This window comes from Mixophyes fleayi, chromosome 4 (assembly GCF_038048845.1).
Source record: "Mixophyes fleayi isolate aMixFle1 chromosome 4, aMixFle1.hap1, whole genome shotgun sequence".
Lineage (NCBI taxonomy): Eukaryota > Metazoa > Chordata > Amphibia > Anura > Limnodynastidae > Mixophyes > Mixophyes fleayi.
Genome location: NC_134405.1, coordinates 157,303,410 through 157,310,909, shown reverse-complemented (window position 1 = coordinate 157,310,909; position 7,500 = coordinate 157,303,410). Strand labels below are relative to the sequence as shown.

The window sequence follows — 7,500 nt, the reverse complement described above, 5'->3', positions numbered from 1 at the left end:
ACATCTCTTATACATCTCAAAACCAGCATTGAAGGAAGCCGGCACAAGAGAGAAGAAGAAAAAGGCCTACAGCACCTGAAATTCCCAGGTGGTCTCCCCTCCAAGTACTAACCAGGCCTGGCCCTGCTTAGCTTCCAAGATCAGATGAGATTGGGCTTGTTTAGGGTGGTATGGCTGTAGATATTGGTTTCTTAATGACCTACATCTCTTATACATCTCAAAACCAGCATTGAAGGAAGCCGGAACAAGAGATAATGAAAAAAAAGGCCTACAGCACCTGGTATTCCCAGGTGGTCTCCCATCCAAGTACTAACGAGGCCCAACCCTGCTTAGCTTCCAAGATCAGACAAGATTGGGCTTGTTCAGGGTGGTGTGGCTCTAGGTATTGGTTTTCTAATGACCTACATCTCTTATACATCTGAAAACCAGCATTGAAGTAAGCCGGCACAAGAGAGAAAAAAAAAAAGGGTGACAGCATCTGGAACTCCCAGTGGGTTCCAATCCAAGTACTAACCAGGCCCAGCCCTGCTTAGCTTCCAAGATCAGGCTTGCTCAGGGTTAAGTGGCTGTAGGTTCTGGTTTCCTAATAACCTACGTCTCTTATACATCTCAAAACCAGCATTGATGGAAGCCGGAACAAGAGAGAAAAAAAAAAGGACGATAGCACCTGGAACTCCCAGGGGGTTTCCCATCCAAGTACTAACCAGGCCCAGCGCTGCTTAGCTTCCAAGATCATGCTTGTTCAGGGTAAAGTGGCTGTAGGTATTTGTTTCCTAATGATCTCCATCTCTTATACATCTCAAAACCAGTATTGAAGGAAGCTGGAACAAGAGAGAAGAAAAAAAAAATGCCTACAGCACCTGGTATTCCCAGGTGGTCTCCCATCCAAGTACTAACCAGGCCCAACCCTGCTTAGCTTCCAAAATCAGATGAGATTGGGCTTGTTCAGGGTGGTGTGGCTGTAAGTCTTCATTTTCTAATGACCTACATCTCTTATACATCTCAAAACCAGCATTGAAGGAAGCCGGAACAAGAGAGAAAAAAAAAAGGCCTACAGCACCTGGTATTCCCAGGTGGTCTCCCATCCAAGTACTAACCAGGCCTGGCTCTAATTAGCTTTCAAGATCAGGCTTGTTCAGGGTGGTGTGGCTGTAGGTATTGGTTTCCTAATGACCTACATCTCTTATACATCTCAAAACCAGCATTGATGGAAGTCGGAAAAAGAGAGAAAAAAAAGGCCTACAGCACCTAATATTCCCAGGTGGTCTCCCATCCAAGTTCTAACCAGGCCCAGCCCTGCTTAGCTTCCAAGATCAGCTGAGATTGGGCTTGTGCAGGGTGGTGTGGCTGTAGGTATTGGTTTGCTAATGACCTACATCTCTTATACATTTCAAAACCAGCATTGAAGGAAGCCGGAACAAGAGATAATAAAAAAACGGCCTACAGCACCTGGTATTCCCAGGTAATCTCCCACCCAAGTACTAACCAGGCCTGGCCCTGATTAGCTTCCAAGATCAGATGAGATTAGGCTTGTTCAGGGTGGTGTGGCTGTAGGTATTGGTTTCCTAATGACCTACATCTCTTATACATCTCAAAACCAGCATTGAAGGAAGCCGGAACAAGAGAGAATAAAAAAGGCCTACAGCACCTGGTATTCCCAGGTGGTCTCCCATCCAAGTACTAACCAGTCCCGGCCCTGCTTAGCTTCCAAGATCAGACGAGATTAGGCTTGTTCAGGGTGGTGTGGCTGTAGGTATTGGTTCCCTAATGACCTACATCTCTTATACATCTCAAAACCAGCATTGAAGGAAGCCGGAAAAAGAGAGAAAAAATAAAAGGCCTACAGCACCTGGTATTCCCAGGTGGTCTCTCTTCCAAGTACTAAACAGGCCTGGCCCTGCTTAGTTTCCAAGATCAGACGGAATTGGAATTGTTAAGGGTGGTGTGGCTGTTCATATTTTTTTACTAATGACCTACATCTCTTATACATCTCAAAACCAGCATTGAAGGAAGCCGGCACAAGAGAGAAGAAGAAAAAGGCATACAGCACCTGAAATTCCCAGGTGGTCTCCCCTCCAAGTACTAACCAGGTCTGGCCCTGCTTAGCTTCCAAGATCAGATGAGATTGGGCTTGTTTAGGGTGGTATGGCTGTAGGTATTGGTTTCCTAATGACCTACATCTCTTATACATCTCAAAACCAGCATTGAAGGAAGCCGGACCAAGAGATAATGAAAAAAAAGGCCTACAGCACCTGGTATTCCCAGATGGTCTCCCATCCAAGTACTAATGAGGCCCACCCCTGCTTAGCTTCCAAGATCAGACAAGATTGGGCTTGTTCAGGGTGGTGTGGCTGTAGGTATTTTTTTCCTAATGACCTACATCTCTTATACATTTCAAAACCAGCATTGAAGGAAGTCGGAACAAGAGATAATAAAAAAAAAAGGCCTACAGCACCTGGTATTCCCAGGTGGTCTCCCATCCAAGTACTAACCAGGCCTGGCCCTAATTAGCTTTCAAGATCAGATGAGATTGGGCTTGTGCAGGGTGGTGTGGCTGTAGGTATTGGTTTCCTAATGACCTACATCTCTTATACATTTCAAAACCAGCATTGAAGGAAGTCGGAACAAGAGATAATAAAAAAAAAAGGCCTACAGCACCTGATATTCCCAGGTGGTCTCTCATCCAAGTACTAAACAGGCCCGGCCCTGCTTAGTTTCCAAGATCAAACGGAATTGGGCTTGTTCAGGTTGGTGTGGCTGTAGGTATTGGTTTACTAATGACCTACATCTCTTATACATCTCAAAATCAGCATTGAAGGAAGCCGAAACAAGAGAGAAAAAAAAAGGCCTACAGCACCTGAAATTCCCAGGTGGTCTCCCATCCAAGTACTAACCAGGCCCAACCCTGCTTAGCTTCCAAGATCAGACAAGATTGGGCTTGTTCAGGGTTGTGTGGCTGTAGGTATTGGTTTCCTAATGACCTACATCTCTTATACATCTCAAAACCAGCATTGAAGAAAGCCGGAACAAGAGAGAAAAAATAAAGGCCTACAGCACCTGGTATTCCCAGGTGGTCTCCCATCCAAGTAATAACCAGGCCCGACCTTGTTTAGCTTCCAAGATCAGGCTTGTTAAGGGTGGTGTGGCTGTAGGTATGGGTTCCCTAGTGACCTACATCTCTTATACATCTCAAAACCAGCATTGATGGAAGCCGGAACAAGAGATAATAAAAAAAAAAGGCCCACAGCACCTGGTATTCCCAGGTGGTCTCCCATCCAAGTACTAACCAGGCCTGGCCCTAATTAGCTTTCAAGATCAGATGAGATTGGGCTTGTGCAGGGTGGTGTGGCTGTAGGTATTGGTTTCCTAATGACCTACATCTCTTATACATTTCAAAACCAGCATTGAAGGAAGTCGGAACAAGAGATAATAAAAAAAAAAGGCCTACAGCACCTGGTATTCCCAGGTGGTCTCCCATCCAAGTACTAACCAGGCCCAACCCTGCTTAGCTTCCAAGATCAGACAAGATTGGGCTTGTTCAGGGTGGTGTGGCTGTAGGTATTGGTTTCCTAATGACCTACATCTCTTATACATCTAAAAAAACAGCATTGAAGGAAGCCGGAACAAGAGAGAAAAAAAAAAGGCCTACAGCACCTGATATTCCCAGGTGGTCTCTCATCCAAGTACTAAACAGGCCCGGCCCTGCTTAGTTTCCAAGATCAGACGGAATTGGGCTTGTTCAGGTTGGTGTGGCTGTAGGTATTGGTTTCCTAATGACCTACATCTCTTATACATCTCAAAATCAGCATTGAAGGAAGCCGAAACAAGAGAGAAAAAAAAAGTCCTACAGCACCTGGTATTCCCAAGTGGTCTCTCATCAAAGTACTAACCAGGCCCAGCCCTGCTTAGTTTATCAGATCAGACGGAATTGGAATTGTTCAGTGTGGTGTGGCTGTTCATATTTTTTTAATAATGACCTTCATCTCTTATAAATCTCAAAACCAGCATTGAAGGAAGCCGGCACAAGAGAGAAGAAGAAAAAGGCCTACAGCACCTAATATTCCCAGGTGGTCTCCCATCCAAGTTCTAACCAGGCCCAGCCCTGCTTAGCTTCCAAGATCAGCTGAGATTGGGCTTGTGCAGGGTGGTGTGGCTGTAGGTATTGGTTTCCTAATGACCTACATCTCTTATACATTTCAAAACCAGCATTGAAGGAAGACGGAACAAGAGATAATAAAAAAAAAGGCCTACAGCACCTGGTATTCCCAGTTGATCTCCCACCCAAGTACTAACCAGGCCTGGCCCTGATTAGCTTCCAAGATCAGATGAGATTAGGCTTGTTCAGGGTGGTGTGGCTGTAGGTATTGGTTTCCTAATGACCTACATCTCTTATACATCTCAAAACCAGCATTGAAGGAAGCCGGAACAAGAGAGAATAAAAAAGGCCTACAGCACCTGGTATTCCCAGGTGGTCTCCCATCCAAGTACTAACCAGTCCCGGCGCTGCTTAGCTTCCAAGATCAGATGAGATTAGGCTTGTTCAGGGTGGTGTGGCTGTAGGTATTGGTTCCCTAATGACCTACATCTCTTATACATCTCAAAACCAGCATTGAAGGAAGCCGGAAAAAGAGAGAAAAAAAAAAAGGCCTACAGCACCTGGTATTCCCAGGTGGTCTCTCTTCCAAGTACTAAACAGGCCTGGCCCTGCTTAGTTTCCAAGATCAGACGGAATTGGAATTGTTAAGGGTGGTGTGGCTGTTCATATTTTTTTACTAATGACCTACATCTCTTATACATCTCAAAACCAGCATTGAAGGAAGCCGGCACAAGAGAGAAGAAGAAAAAGGCCTACAGCACCTGAAATTCCCAGGTGGTCTCCCCTCCAAGTAATAACCAGGCCCGACCTTGTTTAGCTTCCAAGATCAGGCTTGTTAAGGGTGGTGTGGCTGTAGGTATGGGTTCCCTAGTGACCTACATCTCTTATACATCTCAAAACCAGCATTGATGGAAGCCGGAACAAGAGATAATAAAAAAAAAAGGCCCACAGCACCTGGTATTCCCAGGTGGTCTCCCATCCAAGTACTAACCAGGCCTGGCCCTAATTAGCTTTCAAGATCAGATGAGATTGGGCTTGTGCAGGGTGGTGTGGCTGTAGGTATTGGTTTCCTAATGACCTACATCTCTTATACATTTCAAAACCAGCATTGAAGGAAGTCGGAACAAGAGATAATAAAAAAAAAAGGCCTACAGCACCTGGTATTCCCAGGTGGTCTCCCATCCAAGTACTAACCAGGCCCAACCCTGCTTAGCTTCCAAGATCAGACAAGATTGGGCTTGTTCAGGGTGGTGTGGCTGTAGGTATTGGTTTCCTAATGACCTACATCTCTTATACATCTAAAAAAACAGCATTGAAGGAAGCCGGAACAAGAGAGAAAAAAAAAAGGCCTACAGCACCTGATATTCCCAGGTGGTCTCTCATCCAAGTACTAAACAGGCCCGGCCCTGCTTAGTTTACAAGATCAGACGGAATTGGGCTTGTTCAGGTTGGTGTGGCTGTAGGTATTGGTTTCCTAATGACCTACATCTCTTATACATCTCAAAATCAGCATTGAAGGAAGCCGAAACAAGAGAGAAAAAAAAAGTCCTACAGCACCTGGTATTCCCAAGTGGTCTCTCATCAAAGTACTAACCAGGCCCAGCCCTGCTTAGTTTATCAGATCAGACGGAATTGGAATTGTTCAGTGTGGTGTGGCTGTTCATATTTTTTTAATAATGACCTTCATCTCTTATAAATCTCAAAACCAGCATTGAAGGAAGCCGGCACAAGAGAGAAGAAGAAAAAGGCCTACAGCACCTAATATTCCCAGGTGGTCTCCCATCCAAGTTCTAACCAGGCCCAGCCCTGCTTAGCTTCCAAGATCAGCTGAGATTGGGCTTGTGCAGGGTGGTGTGGCTGTAGGTATTGGTTTCCTAATGACCTACATCTCTTATACATTTCAAAACCAGCATTGAAGGAAGACGGAACAAGAGATAATAAAAAAAAAGGCCTACAGCACCTGGTATTCCCAGTTGATCTCCCACCCAAGTACTAACCAGGCCTGGCCCTGATTAGCTTCCAAGATCAGATGAGATTAGGCTTGTTCAGGGTGGTGTGGCTGTAGGTATTGGTTTCCTAATGACCTACATCTCTTATACATCTCAAAACCAGCATTGAAGGAAGCCGGAACAAGAGAGAATAAAAAAGGCCTACAGCACCTGGTATTCCCAGGTGGTCTCCCATCCAAGTACTAACCAGTCCCGGCGCTGCTTAGCTTCCAAGATCAGATGAGATTAGGCTTGTTCAGGGTGGTGTGGCTGTAGGTATTGGTTCCCTAATGACCTACATCTCTTATACATCTCAAAACCAGCATTGAAGGAAGCCGGAAAAAGAGAGAAAAAAAAAAAGGCCTACAGCACCTGGTATTCCCAGGTGGTCTCTCTTCCAAGTACTAAACAGGCCTGGCCCTGCTTAGTTTCCAAGATCAGACGGAATTGGAATTGTTAAGGGTGGTGTGGCTGTTCATATTTTTTTACTAATGACCTACATCTCTTATACATCTCAAAACCAGCATTGAAGGAAGCCGGCACAAGAGAGAAGAAGAAAAAGGCCTACAGCACCTGAAATTCCCAGGTGGTCTCCCCTCCAAGTACTAACCAGGCCCGGCCCTGCTTAGCTTCCAAGATCAGATGAGATTGGGCTTGTTTAGGGTGGTATGGCTGTAGGTATTGGTTTCCTAATGACCTACATCTCTTATACATCTGAAAACCAGCATTGAAGTAAGCCGGCACAAGAGAAAAGAAGAAAAAGGCCTACAGCACCTGAAATTCCCAGGTGGTCTCCCATCCAAGTACTAACCAGGCCCAACCCTGCTTAGCTTCCAAGATCAGACAAGATTGGGCTTGTTCAGGGTTGTGTGGCTGTAGGTATTGGTTTCCTAATGACCTACATCTCTTATACATCTCAAAACCAGCATTGATGGAAGCCGGAAACAAGAGAGAAAAAAAAAAGGCCTACAGCACTTGGTATTCCCAGGTGGTCTCCCATCCAAGTACTAACCAGGCCCGGCCCTGCTTAGCTTCCAAGATCAGACGAGATTGGGCTTGTTCAGGGTGGTGTGGCTGTAGGTATTGGTTTCCTAATGACCTACATCTCTTATACATTTCAAACCAGCATTGAAGGAAGCCAGAACAAGAGAGAAAAAAAAAAGGCAGACAGCACCTGGAACTCCCAGGTGGTCTACCATCCAAGTACTAACCAGGCCCGACCTTGTTTAGTTTCCAAGTTCAGGCTTGTTCAGGGTGGTGAGGCTGTAGGTATGGGTTTCCTAGTGACCTACATCTCTTATACATCTCAAAACCAGCATTGATGGAAGCTGGAACAAGAGAGAAAATAAAAAAGGCATACAGCACCTGGTATTCCCAGGTGGTCTCCCATCCAAGTACTAACCAGGCACAACCCTG

At 45.4% G+C, this 7,500-nt stretch overlaps 5 non-coding genes and 26 pseudogenes across 5 annotated transcripts; all 31 read right to left on the bottom strand.

Annotated features, from left to right (window-relative positions):
• Positions 1-63: 63 nt before the first annotated feature.
• Positions 64-182, bottom strand: LOC142153993 (5S ribosomal RNA; annotated as a pseudogene).
• An 83-nt stretch (positions 183-265) lies between these two features.
• Positions 266-384, bottom strand: LOC142154036 (5S ribosomal RNA; annotated as a pseudogene).
• A 464-nt stretch (positions 385-848) lies between these two features.
• LOC142154938 (5S ribosomal RNA) lies at positions 849-967 on the bottom strand. Its single transcript, XR_012691683.1, has one exon. It is a non-coding gene; the product is annotated as a 5S ribosomal RNA (ribosomal RNA).
• A 269-nt stretch (positions 968-1,236) lies between these two features.
• On the bottom strand, positions 1,237-1,355 carry LOC142154410 (5S ribosomal RNA; annotated as a pseudogene).
• An 82-nt stretch (positions 1,356-1,437) lies between these two features.
• Positions 1,438-1,556, bottom strand: LOC142154427 (5S ribosomal RNA; annotated as a pseudogene).
• Positions 1,557-1,636: 80 nt separating this feature from the next.
• LOC142153552 (5S ribosomal RNA) lies at positions 1,637-1,755 on the bottom strand (annotated as a pseudogene).
• An 82-nt stretch (positions 1,756-1,837) lies between these two features.
• On the bottom strand, positions 1,838-1,956 carry LOC142155634 (5S ribosomal RNA; annotated as a pseudogene).
• Positions 1,957-2,038: 82 nt separating this feature from the next.
• Positions 2,039-2,157, bottom strand: LOC142154436 (5S ribosomal RNA; annotated as a pseudogene).
• Positions 2,158-2,240: 83 nt separating this feature from the next.
• Positions 2,241-2,359, bottom strand: LOC142154168 (5S ribosomal RNA; annotated as a pseudogene).
• An 84-nt stretch (positions 2,360-2,443) lies between these two features.
• On the bottom strand, positions 2,444-2,562 carry LOC142154212 (5S ribosomal RNA; annotated as a pseudogene).
• Positions 2,563-2,646: 84 nt separating this feature from the next.
• On the bottom strand, positions 2,647-2,765 carry LOC142154354 (5S ribosomal RNA; annotated as a pseudogene).
• An 80-nt stretch (positions 2,766-2,845) lies between these two features.
• On the bottom strand, positions 2,846-2,964 carry LOC142153711 (5S ribosomal RNA; annotated as a pseudogene).
• An 81-nt stretch (positions 2,965-3,045) lies between these two features.
• LOC142155637 (5S ribosomal RNA) lies at positions 3,046-3,154 on the bottom strand (annotated as a pseudogene).
• Positions 3,155-3,238: 84 nt separating this feature from the next.
• Positions 3,239-3,357, bottom strand: LOC142154414 (5S ribosomal RNA; annotated as a pseudogene).
• Positions 3,358-3,441: 84 nt separating this feature from the next.
• LOC142154073 (5S ribosomal RNA) lies at positions 3,442-3,560 on the bottom strand. Its single transcript, XR_012691596.1, has one exon. It is a non-coding gene; the product is annotated as a 5S ribosomal RNA (ribosomal RNA).
• An 82-nt stretch (positions 3,561-3,642) lies between these two features.
• LOC142154230 (5S ribosomal RNA) lies at positions 3,643-3,761 on the bottom strand (annotated as a pseudogene).
• Positions 3,762-4,042: 281 nt separating this feature from the next.
• On the bottom strand, positions 4,043-4,161 carry LOC142154409 (5S ribosomal RNA; annotated as a pseudogene).
• Positions 4,162-4,244: 83 nt separating this feature from the next.
• Positions 4,245-4,363, bottom strand: LOC142154362 (5S ribosomal RNA; annotated as a pseudogene).
• An 80-nt stretch (positions 4,364-4,443) lies between these two features.
• On the bottom strand, positions 4,444-4,562 carry LOC142154022 (5S ribosomal RNA; annotated as a pseudogene).
• An 82-nt stretch (positions 4,563-4,644) lies between these two features.
• LOC142155633 (5S ribosomal RNA) lies at positions 4,645-4,763 on the bottom strand (annotated as a pseudogene).
• A 275-nt stretch (positions 4,764-5,038) lies between these two features.
• Positions 5,039-5,157, bottom strand: LOC142154412 (5S ribosomal RNA; annotated as a pseudogene).
• An 84-nt stretch (positions 5,158-5,241) lies between these two features.
• Positions 5,242-5,360, bottom strand: LOC142154062 (5S ribosomal RNA). The gene has a single exon (XR_012691595.1). It is a non-coding gene; the product is annotated as a 5S ribosomal RNA (ribosomal RNA).
• Positions 5,361-5,442: 82 nt separating this feature from the next.
• On the bottom strand, positions 5,443-5,561 carry LOC142154726 (5S ribosomal RNA; annotated as a pseudogene).
• A 281-nt stretch (positions 5,562-5,842) lies between these two features.
• LOC142154408 (5S ribosomal RNA) lies at positions 5,843-5,961 on the bottom strand (annotated as a pseudogene).
• An 83-nt stretch (positions 5,962-6,044) lies between these two features.
• On the bottom strand, positions 6,045-6,163 carry LOC142154361 (5S ribosomal RNA; annotated as a pseudogene).
• An 80-nt stretch (positions 6,164-6,243) lies between these two features.
• Positions 6,244-6,362, bottom strand: LOC142154021 (5S ribosomal RNA; annotated as a pseudogene).
• An 82-nt stretch (positions 6,363-6,444) lies between these two features.
• On the bottom strand, positions 6,445-6,563 carry LOC142155632 (5S ribosomal RNA; annotated as a pseudogene).
• An 82-nt stretch (positions 6,564-6,645) lies between these two features.
• Positions 6,646-6,764, bottom strand: LOC142156371 (5S ribosomal RNA). The gene has a single exon (XR_012692438.1). It is a non-coding gene; the product is annotated as a 5S ribosomal RNA (ribosomal RNA).
• An 82-nt stretch (positions 6,765-6,846) lies between these two features.
• Positions 6,847-6,965, bottom strand: LOC142153710 (5S ribosomal RNA; annotated as a pseudogene).
• Positions 6,966-7,047: 82 nt separating this feature from the next.
• LOC142155718 (5S ribosomal RNA) lies at positions 7,048-7,166 on the bottom strand. The gene has a single exon (XR_012691826.1). It is a non-coding gene; the product is annotated as a 5S ribosomal RNA (ribosomal RNA).
• A 271-nt stretch (positions 7,167-7,437) lies between these two features.
• The window catches only part of LOC142154038 (5S ribosomal RNA), a 119-nt pseudogene continuing 56 nt past the window's right edge, over positions 7,438-7,500 (bottom strand).